We start from the raw sequence: 11036 nt of genomic DNA on the forward strand, positions 1-11036 counted from the left end.
AGCTAGAAAGGCATTAAATAAAAGCGCTTGTTGCGAGACAACCCAATATTTACCCTACTGTTTTTGTGTGTCCGCATGATTAAGCTACTGTAGTAATCATGTTTTATAGCTTTTGTTTCAATAAAGTGCCAAGTAGAACCTTTGGGATGGCTTACGGTGATAGTTGATTTGATCTTGCTGAAAAATAGAAAATTTTGTGCCCAGGAGATTAGTTTTCATTTTTAACAGGAGCGCGATAAAATACTGATTCTTTTTGCAGAGGGTTAATAAACAAATTTCCTAGGACTTCCAAATTTATCAGGATTTTTGGAGTTATAGAAGTATTCGAGAGTTACAGATTACTATAGACTATTCTGTTTTTGAAAGATTCTGTTTTCGATGCATACTTTGCTTGTTTTCTAGTTCTATGGCTTATATTACTTAATATAAATTGTAGAAATAATATGGTACAATAGGCATTATGTGATAAAAATTATGAATCTTGTCTTGACAGTACCTAAGTGGTGATTTTCTTTCTTATACTAGCGGAGCTTACGAGTTTTCTATTGAGTTTTGTGTTGTGAAGTTTTCAAGTTTTGGGTAAAGTTTTGATGGACTACGGAATAAGGAGTGGCAAGATCCTAAGCTTTGGGATGCCCAAGGCACCCCAAGGTAATATTCAAGGACAACCAAGATCCTAAGCTTGGGGATGCCCCGGATGGCATCCCCTCTTTCGTCTTCGTTCATCGGTAACTTCACTTGAGGCTATATTTTATTCACCACATGATATGATTTTTGCTTGGAGCGTCATTTTGTTTTATTAGGATTTGCTTGTTGTTATTTATAGTAATGTTTTTAATCTTTTAGTTCAATAAAAGGGTCAAGTATAGCCTTTACCATACTTATTTTGCAAGTCCACATGTTGTTGTTTTAAAAACAAAAAGTTTGCTGTTATGTTTTGAATATTTGTGAATGGTCAGAACATGATAAAATCTTGAAATTTTACACAATGAGTAACAACAAATTATCTACAATGTGGTTATTTTTTCAGAATTTTTGGAGTTAAATAAGTATGATTCCTCTTGCATTCTTTACAAACTATCATGTTTAGACAGATTGTTGTTATGGTTGCATTGTTTGCATATGTTTGCTTGTTTAATGATTCTTTTTGAGGATAGGAGTGTTAAATACGCAGAGGAAATTAGTAGGCAATGTTAAATTATAATTTTAGTGATTTTCTACAGTAGAGAAAGATAAGGTTTAGCATGGATTCATACTAACTTATCTCACGAGTTCTTGTTGAGTTTTGTGTGGGTGAAGTTTTTAAGATTTAGGAAAACCGCGATATGAAAGGAATTAAGGAGACACAAAAGCTCAAGCTTGGGGATGCCCAAGGAATCCCTAATTAATATTCCAAGAAGTCTCAAGCATCTAAGCTTGGGGATGCCCCGATAGGCATCCCACCTTTCTTCTTCAACAATGGTCGGTCAGTTTTGGTTGAACCTAAGTTTTTGCTTCTTCACATGATATGTGCTATCCTTGCAATGTCATTTTATTTTGTTTTGCTTGCTATTTAAATAAAGTACTTAAGATCTGAAATTTTATTTATGAGAAGGAGCCTTCACATAGTTACATAATTATTCGACTACTCATTGATCTTCACTTATATCTTTTGGAGTAGTTTGTCATTTGCTCTAGTGCTTCACTTATATCTTTTTAGAGCATGTCGATAGTTTTATTTTGAAGAAATTCTTGAACTCTCATGCTTCACTTATATTATTTTGAGAGTCTTTAGAACATTATGGTAATTTGCTTTGGTTTTAAATTTAGTCCTAATATGATGGGCATCCAAGATGGGTATAATAAAAACTTTCATGTAGAGTGCATTATGAGAAGTTTGATACTTGATAATTGTTTTGAGATATAAAGATGATGATATTAGAGTCGTGCTAGTTGAGTAATTGTGAAATTGAGAAATACTTGTTTTGAGGTTTGCGAGTCCCGTAGCATGCACGTATGGTAACCGTTGTGTGACAAATTTGAAGCATGAGGTGTTGTTTGATTGCATTCTTTATGAGTGGCGGTCGGGGATGAGTGATGGTCTTTTCCTACCAATTTATCCCCATAGGAGCATGCACGTAATACTTTGTTTCAATAATGAATAGATTTTTGCAATAAGTATGTGAGTTCTTTATGACTAATGTTGAGTCCATGGATTATACGCACTCTCACCCTTCCACCATTGCTAGCCTCTCTAGTATCGCGCAACTTTCGCCGGTACCATAAACCACCCATATACCTTCCTCAAAAAAGCCACCATACCTACCTATTATGGCATTTCCATAGCCATTCCGAGATATATTGCCATGCAACTTTCCACCGTTCCGTTTATTATGACATGCTTCACCCGCCACCATACCTACCTATTATGGCATTTCCATAGTCATTGTATTTGTGGCATGGACACCTTTCATAATTTTTTATACATGTCACTCTTGATTCATTGCACATCCCGGTACACCGCCAGACGCATTCACATAGAGTCATATTTTGTTCTAAGTATCGAGTTGTAATTCTTGAGTTGTAAGTAAATAAAAGTGTGATGATTTTCATTATTAGAGAATTGTCCCATGTGAGAAAAGGATGATGGAGACTATGATTCCCTCACAAGTCGGGATGAGACTCCGGACGAAAAAAGTCCATAAAAAAAGAGAAGAAGGCCCAAACAAAAAATGAGAGAAAAAGAGAGAAGGGGTAATGTTACTATCCTTTTTCCACACTTGTGCTTCAAAGTAGCACCATGATCTTCATGGCAGAGAGTCTCTTATGTTGTCACTTTCATATACTAGTGGGAATTTTTCATTATAGAACTTGGCTTGTATATTCCAATGATGGGCTTCCTCAAATTGCCCTAGGTCTTCGTGAGCAAGCAAGTTGGATGCACACCCACTTAGTTACTTTTGTTGAGCTTTCATACACTTGTAGCCCTAGTGCATCCATTGCATGGCAATCCCTACTCACTCACATTGATATCTATCGATGGGCATCTTTATAGCCCATTAATATGCCTAGTTGATGTGAGACTATCTTCCTCCTTTTTGTCTTCTCCACAACCACCATTCTATTCCACCTATAGTGCTATGTCCATGGCTCACGCTCATATACTGCGTGAAAGTTGAAAAAGTTTGAAAGGTCTAAGTATGAAACAATTGCTTGGCTTGTCATCGGGGTTGTTCATCATGGGAGCATTTTGTGTGCCGAAAATGAAGCATGGCCAAACTATATGATTTTGTAGGGATGAGCTTTCTTTGGCTATGTTATTTTGAGAAGACATAATTGCTTGGTTAGTATGCTTGAAGTATTATTATTTTTATGTCAACATTAAACTTTTGTCTTGAATCTTTTGGATCTGAACATTCATGCTACAATAAAGAAAATACATTGAAAAATATGTTATGTACCATTCCACATCAAAATTTCTGTTTTTATCATTTACCTACTCGAGGACGAGCAGGAATTAAGCTTGGGGATGCTTGATACGTCTCCAACGCATCTATAATTTTTTATTGTTACAAGATATTATATTATCCATCTAGGATGTTTTATATGCATTTATATGCTATTTTATATGATTTTTGGGACTGACCTATTAACCCAGAGCCCAATGTTAGTTTCTGTTTTTTCATTGTTTTTGAGTATCACGGAAAAGGAATATCAAACGGAGTCCAATTGACATGAAAATTCACGGAGATCATTTTTGGACCAGAAGAAGCCCATAGAGCATCGGAGATGGACCAGAAGAGTCCCGAGGCCACCACGAGGGTGGGGGGAGCCCCCTACCCCCCTGGGCGCGCACCCTACCTCGTGGTCGCCTCGTGGACCCCCTGACTTGTTCCCGATGCCAACGCCTCTTATATATCCCCAAACTTCCATAAAATAACCTAGATCGGGAGTTCCGCCACCGCAAGCCTATGTAGCCACCAAAAACCAATCAGTACACCGTTCCGGCACCCTGCCGGAGGGGGGATCCATCACCGGTGGCCATCTTCATCATCCCGGCGCTCTCCATGACGAGGAGGGAGTAGTTCACCCTCGGAGCTGAGGGTCTATACCAGTAGCTATGTGTTTGATCTCTCTCTCTCTCTCTCGTGTTCTTGATTTGGCACGGTCTTGATGTATCGTGAGCTTTGCTATTATAGTTGGATCTTATGATGTTTCTCCCTCTCTACTCTCTTGTAATGGATTGAGTTTTCCCTTTGAAGTTATCTTATCGGATTGAGTCTTATAGAATTTGAGAACACTTGATGTATGTCTTGCATGTGCTTATCTGTGGTGACATTGTGATATTCACGTGACCCACTTGATGTATGTTTTGGTGATCAACTTGTGAGTTCCGTGACCTTGTGAACTTATGCATAGGGGTTGGCACACGTTTTCGTCTTGACTCTCCGGTAGAAACTTTGGGGCACTCTTTGAAGTTCTTTATGTTGGTTGAATAGATGAATCTGAGATTGTGTGATGCATACCGTATAATCATACCCACGGATACTTGAAGTGACATTGGAGTATCTAGGTGACATTAGGGTTTTGGTTGATTTGTGTCTTAAGGTGTTATTCTAGTATGAACTCTACCATAGATTGAACGGAAAGAATAGCTTTGTGTTATTTTACTACAGACTCTTGAATAGATCGATTAGAAAGGATAACTTTGAGGTTGTTTCGTACCCTGCAATAATCTCTTAGTTTGTTCTCCGCTATTAGTGACTTTGGAGTGACTCTTTGTTGCATGTTGAGGGATAGTTATATGATCCAACTATGTTATTATTGTTGAGAGAACTTGCACTAGTGAAAGTATGAACCCTAGGCCTTGTTTCAACGCATTGCAATAGTGTTTTCGCTCGCTTTTGTCATTACTTACCTTGTTGTTTATATATTTTCATATTACAAAAGCCTATATCTATCATCCATATTGCACTTGTATCACCATCTCTTTGCCGAACTAGTGCACCTATACAATTTACGATTGTATTGGGTGTGTTGGGGACACAAGAGACTCTTTGCTATTTGGTTGCAGGGTTGTTTGAGAGAGACCATCTTCATCCTATGCCTCCCATGGATTGATAAACCTTAGGTCATCCACTTGAGGGAAATTTGCTACTGTCCTACAAACCTCTGCACTTGGAGGCCCAACAACGTCTACAAGAAGAAGGCTGTGTAGTACACATATAGGTCAACCAGAGCAAGATCCGCACCAGAGTGGTACGGTAATCCTGTTCTGGAGGTCATGTTACTTGACCATGACGAATCTACAAACTATGAGGAAGCGATGATGAGCCCAGATTCTGCAAAATGGCTTGAGGCCATGAAATCTGAGATGGGATCCATGTATGAGAGCAAAGTGTGGACTTTGGTTGACTTGCCCGATGATCGGCAAGCCATAGAGAACAAATGGAGCTTCAAGAAGAAGACTGACGCTAACGATAATATTGCTGTCTACAAAGCTCGACTTGTTGCAAAAGGTTTTCGACAAGTTCAAGGAGTTGACTAAGATGAGACCTTCTCACCCATAGCTATGCTTAAGTCCGTCTGAATCATGTTAGCAATTGCCGCATCTTATGATTATGAAATTTGGCAAATCGATGTCAAAACTGCATTCCTTAATGGATATCTTAAATAAGAGTTGTATATGATGCAACCGGAAGGTTTTGTCGATCCAAAAGGTGCTAACAAAGTGTGCAAGCTCCAGCGATCTATTTATGGACTGGTGCAAGCATCTCAGAGTTGGAATATATGCTTTGATAATGTGATCAAAGCATATGGTTTTATAGAGACTTTTGGAGAAGCCTGTATTTACAAGAAAGTGAGTGGGAGTTCTGTAGCATTTCTGATATTATATGTGGATGACATATTGTTGATCGGAAATGATACTGAATTTCTGAATAGCATAAAAGGATACTCGAATAAGAATTTTTCAATGAAAGACCTCGGTGAAGCTGCTTATATATTGGGCATCAAGATCTATAGAGATAGATCAGGACGCTTAATTGGACTTTCACAAAGCACATTCCTTGATAAAGTTTTGAAGAAGTTCAAAATGGATCAAGCAAAGAAAGGGTTCTTTCCTGTGTTACAAGGTGTGAACTTGAGTCAGACTCAATGCCCGACCACTTCAGAAGATAGAGAGAAAACTAAAATCATTCCCTATGCCTCAGCCATAGGTTCTATCATGTATGCAATGATGTGTACCAGACCTGAAGTGTGCCTTGCTATTAGTTTAGCAGGGAGGTACCAAAGTAATCCAGGAGTGGATCACTGGACAACGATCAAGAACATCCTGAAATACCTGAAAAAGACAAAGGATATGTTTCTCGTTTATGGAGGAGACAAAGAGCTCGTCATAAATGGTTACGTCGATGTAAGCTTTGACACTGATCCGGATGACTCTAAGTCACGAACCAGATACGTATTTTTATTGATTGGTGGAGTTGTCAGTTGGTGCAGTTCTAAGTAGAGCGTCGTGGCAGGATCTACCTGTGAAGCGGAATACATAGCTGCTTCGGAAGCAGCAAATGAAGGAGTCTGTATGAAGGAGTTCATATCCAATCTAGGTGTAATACCTAGTGCATCGGGTCCAATGAAATTCTTTTGTGACAATACTAGTGCAATTGCCTTGGCAAAGGAATCCAGATTTCACAAGAGAACCAAGCACATCAAGAGACGCTTCAATTCCATCCGCGTTCAAGTCAAGGAGGGAGACATAGAGATTTGCAAGCGATGACCCACAAGTGTAGGGGATCTATCTAGTCCTTTTGATAAGTAAGAATGTTGAACCCAACGAGGAGCAGAAGGAAATGATAAGCAATTTTCAGTAAGGTATTCTCTGCAAGCACTGAAATTATCGGTAACAGATAGTTTTGTGATAAGGTAATTTGTCAAGGGTAGCAAGTAATAAAAGTAAATAAGGTGCAGCAAGATGGCCCAATACTTTCTGTAGCAAAGGAAAAACTCTTATATAAAGGAAAGCACTCCTGAGGACACATGGGAATTATCGTCAAGCTAGTTTTCATGACGTTCATATGATTCGCGTTCGGTAGTTTGATAATTTGATAAGTGGGTGGACTGGTGCTTGGGTACTGCCCTTCCTTGGACAAGAATCCCACTTATGATTAACCCCTATTGCAAGCATCCGCAACTACAAAAGAAGTATTAAGGTAAACCTAACCATAGCATGAAACATATGGATCCTAGTCAACCCCTTACGAAGCAACACATAAACTAGGGTTTAAGCTTCCATCACTCTAGCAACCCATCATCTACTTATTAATTCCCAATGCCCTCCTCTAGGCCCAAACAATGGTGATGTGTCATGTAGTCGATGTTCACATGACACCACTAGAGGAAAGACAACATACATCTCATCAAAATATCGAACGAATACCAAATTCACATGACTACTTATAGCAAGACTTCTCACATGTCCTCAAGAACAATCGTAACTACTCACAAATCATATTCATGTTCATAATCAGAGGGGTAATAATATGCATAAAGGATATGAACATATGATCTTCCACCAAATAAACCAACTAGCATCAACTACAAGGAGTAATCAACACTACTAGCAACTCATAGGTACCAATCTGAGGCTTTGGGACAAAGATTGGATACAAGAGATGAACTAGGGTTTGAGATGAGATGGTGCTGGTGAAGATGTTGATGGAGATTGAGCCCCTCCCGATGAGAGGATCGACGGTGACGATTTCCCCCTCCCAGAGGGAAGTTTCCCCGGCAGAACAGCTCCGCCGGAGCCCTAGATTGGTTCCGCCAAGGTTCTGCCTCGCGGCGGCGGAGTTTCGTCCCTGAGCTTGCTTATGATTTTTTCCTGGACGAAAGACTCCATATAGCCAAAGATGGGCATCAGAGGGCTGCCAGGGGGCCCACGAGGCAGGGGGCACGCCCAGGGGGTAGGGCGCGCCCCCACCTTTGTGGATGGTGGGTGGCCCCCCTCTGGTACTTCTTTCACCCAATATTTTTTATATATTCTGAAACTTTCTCCCGTGAAGTTTCAGGACTTTTGGAGTTGTGCAGAATAGGTCTCTAATATTTGCTCCTTTTCCAGCCTAGAATCCCAGCTGCCGGCATTTTCCCTCTTCATGTAAACCTTGTAAAATAAGAGATAATAGGCATAAGTATTGTGACATAATGTGTAATAACAGCCCATAATGCAATAAATATCGATATAAAAGCATGATAAAGCTTAGACCTCGCTTGTCCTCAAGCGAAAGCCGATATCGAAAAATATGTCCACATGTTTAGAGATAGAGGTGTCGATAAAAATAAAATACGGACATGAGGGCATCATGATCATTCTTAGGATAACAACATATTTAAATATTTTCTTATGAATTCTTATGCTAAAGTAACAATTCATTCACAATTTGAAGTATGAATCAAAAACTTCATTGAGAACCAACAAACTATAATCTCAGTCATTGAAGCAATTGCAATTTGTCATAACATAGGAAAGAGTCAATATAAGAGCCTTTCAGCAAGTCCACATACTCAACTATCATTTAGTCTTTCACAATTGCTAACACTCATGCGATATTTACGGTTATGAAGTTTTAATCGGACACAGAGAAATATAGGGGCTTATAGTTTTGCCTCCCAACCTTTTACCTCAAGGGTAATGTCAACAATAATAGTTCATGAAAACTCACATCCAATTAGCCATATATATCAAGATCTTTCCAACACATTGTGCTTGCCAAAGGATAAAATGTAAAAAGGAAAGGTGAAGATCACCATGACTCTTATATGAAGTATAAGACAAGAATAAAAGATAGGCCCTTCGCAGAGGGAAGCAGAGGTTGTCATGTGCTTTTATGGTTGGATGCACGAAATCTTAATGCAAAAGAACGTCACTTTATATTGCCACTTGTGATATGGACCTTTATTATGCAGTCCTTCGCTTTTATTTCTTCTACATCACAAGATCGTATAAAGATTATTTTCTCCGCACTAATAAATCATACATATTTAGAGAGCAATTCTTATTGCTTGCAATGATGACAACTTACTTGAAGGATCTTACTCAATCCATAGCTAGATATGGTGGACTCTCATGGCAAAACTGGGTTTAAGGATATTTGGAAGCACAAGTAGTATCTCTACTTGGTGCAAAGAATTTGGCTAGCATGAGAGGGAAAGGCAAGCTCAACATGTTGGATGATCCATGATAATATAATTTATTTTAGATGTAAGAAAACATAGCCCATTACATTGTCTTCCTTGTCCAATGTCAACTCTTTAGCGTGTTATATTTTAATGAGTGCTCACAATCATAAAAGATGTCCAAGATAGTATATTTATATGTGAAAACCTCTCTTTCTTTATTACTTCCTATTAATTGCAACGATGACCAAAACTATGTTTGTCAACTCTCAACAACTTTTATTCATCATACTCTTTATATGTGAAGTCATTACTCTCCATAAGATCCATATGATCTCCTTATTTCTTTTTATTCTTTCTCTTTTAGTTTATTCCCTCAAGATCATAGCAAGATAATCAAGCCCTTGACTCAACACTAATCTTTATTATATATAGCTCACGGACTCGGTTACATAGAAGGATCATAAAGCAAAACTCAAAACTAGATCATACTAAAACTTTATTCTAATAGATCAAGATATTACCAAAAGGATCGAACTAAGAAAAATGGTAAAGATAAAAGTGTGATGGTGATACAATACCGGGACACTCCCCCAAGCTTGGCAGTTGCTAAGGGGAGTGCCCATACCCATGTGTTTATGTCTCTTTCTTCGGGGGTGGTGATGTGATATTCTTGGCGATGATGCCCCTCAGGATATGATTTTCTTCCTCGAGCTTATTGACTTGCTGCTTGAGGTCCATTATTTCCTTACGGAGCTTGCCCGTGACGGCTAAAGCTCCTTTCACCCAAGGATGTTGCATAGCTGCGGGAGAACAAGTAAGACTCTTTTTCATATTTTCATAAGAAAGAAATCTAACATTGGAAGGGATGACCGAGTTTGGAATAGCTGAGCTCTGTAGTTCCCCCATCGTGAATCCAGCTCGGAAACAAGAAGTAACTTCTTCATCCTCCTCCATGGCATCTATCCTTTTCAAGTCGGCCTCCATCTCTTCCTTAGTTGATGGGGGAGAAGTAACTTCTTCATCCTCCTCCATGGCATCTATCCTTTTCACCCAACTATCCCCGACTGACTCTTGAGAAGACATCTTGCTCTATATCTGCAATAGAAACAACTCAAACAAAAATAGAGGATATTTGCATGATACGGTGGACAAAACCTCTGGGAGATTATATAATGAATTCTTACTGACCAAAAGAAGTATCATGCAAGAAAATGGAGTCCAGAGAGCACATGAGGTGCCCACGAGGCAGGGGGCGCGCCCACGGGGTAGGGCGCACCCACCACCCTCGTGGATGCCTCGTATCCTTCCCGGACTGCTTCTTATTTTCCTATTTTCTTAAATATTCCAAAACGGAGAAAAAATGCTATTAGAACTGTTTTGGAGTCGGTTTACTTACCGTACCTCATACCTATTCCTTTTTGGAGTCTGGAACGTTCCGGAAAGTGTCCCTTATGTATTCCTCCGTGGTTACGGTTTCAATAACATTAGTTTCAACATTTATAGGATTACCTGAGATATAATGTCTGATTCTTTGATCGTTCACCACCCTCGGATGTGCCTTCGAAGTTGTTGATTTTTATGGCGCCGGAACGATATACCTCCTCGATGACGTAAGGGCCTTCCCATTTAGAGAGAAGTTTTCCTGCAAAAAAATCTTAAACGAGAGTTGTATAACAATACATAATCACCTACATTAAACTCACGTTTTTGTATCCTTTTGTCATGCCATCTTTTAACTTTTCCTTTAAACAGTTTGGCATTCTCATAGGCATGAGTTCTCCATTCATCAAGTGAGCTAATGTCAAAAACCTTCTTCTCACCGGCAAGTTTGAAGTCATAGTTGAGCTCTTTAATGGCCCAATATGCCTTATGTTCTAGTT

Source organism: Triticum aestivum, chromosome 2A (genome assembly GCF_018294505.1).
Source record: "Triticum aestivum cultivar Chinese Spring chromosome 2A, IWGSC CS RefSeq v2.1, whole genome shotgun sequence".
Taxonomy (NCBI): domain Eukaryota; kingdom Viridiplantae; phylum Streptophyta; class Magnoliopsida; order Poales; family Poaceae; genus Triticum; species Triticum aestivum.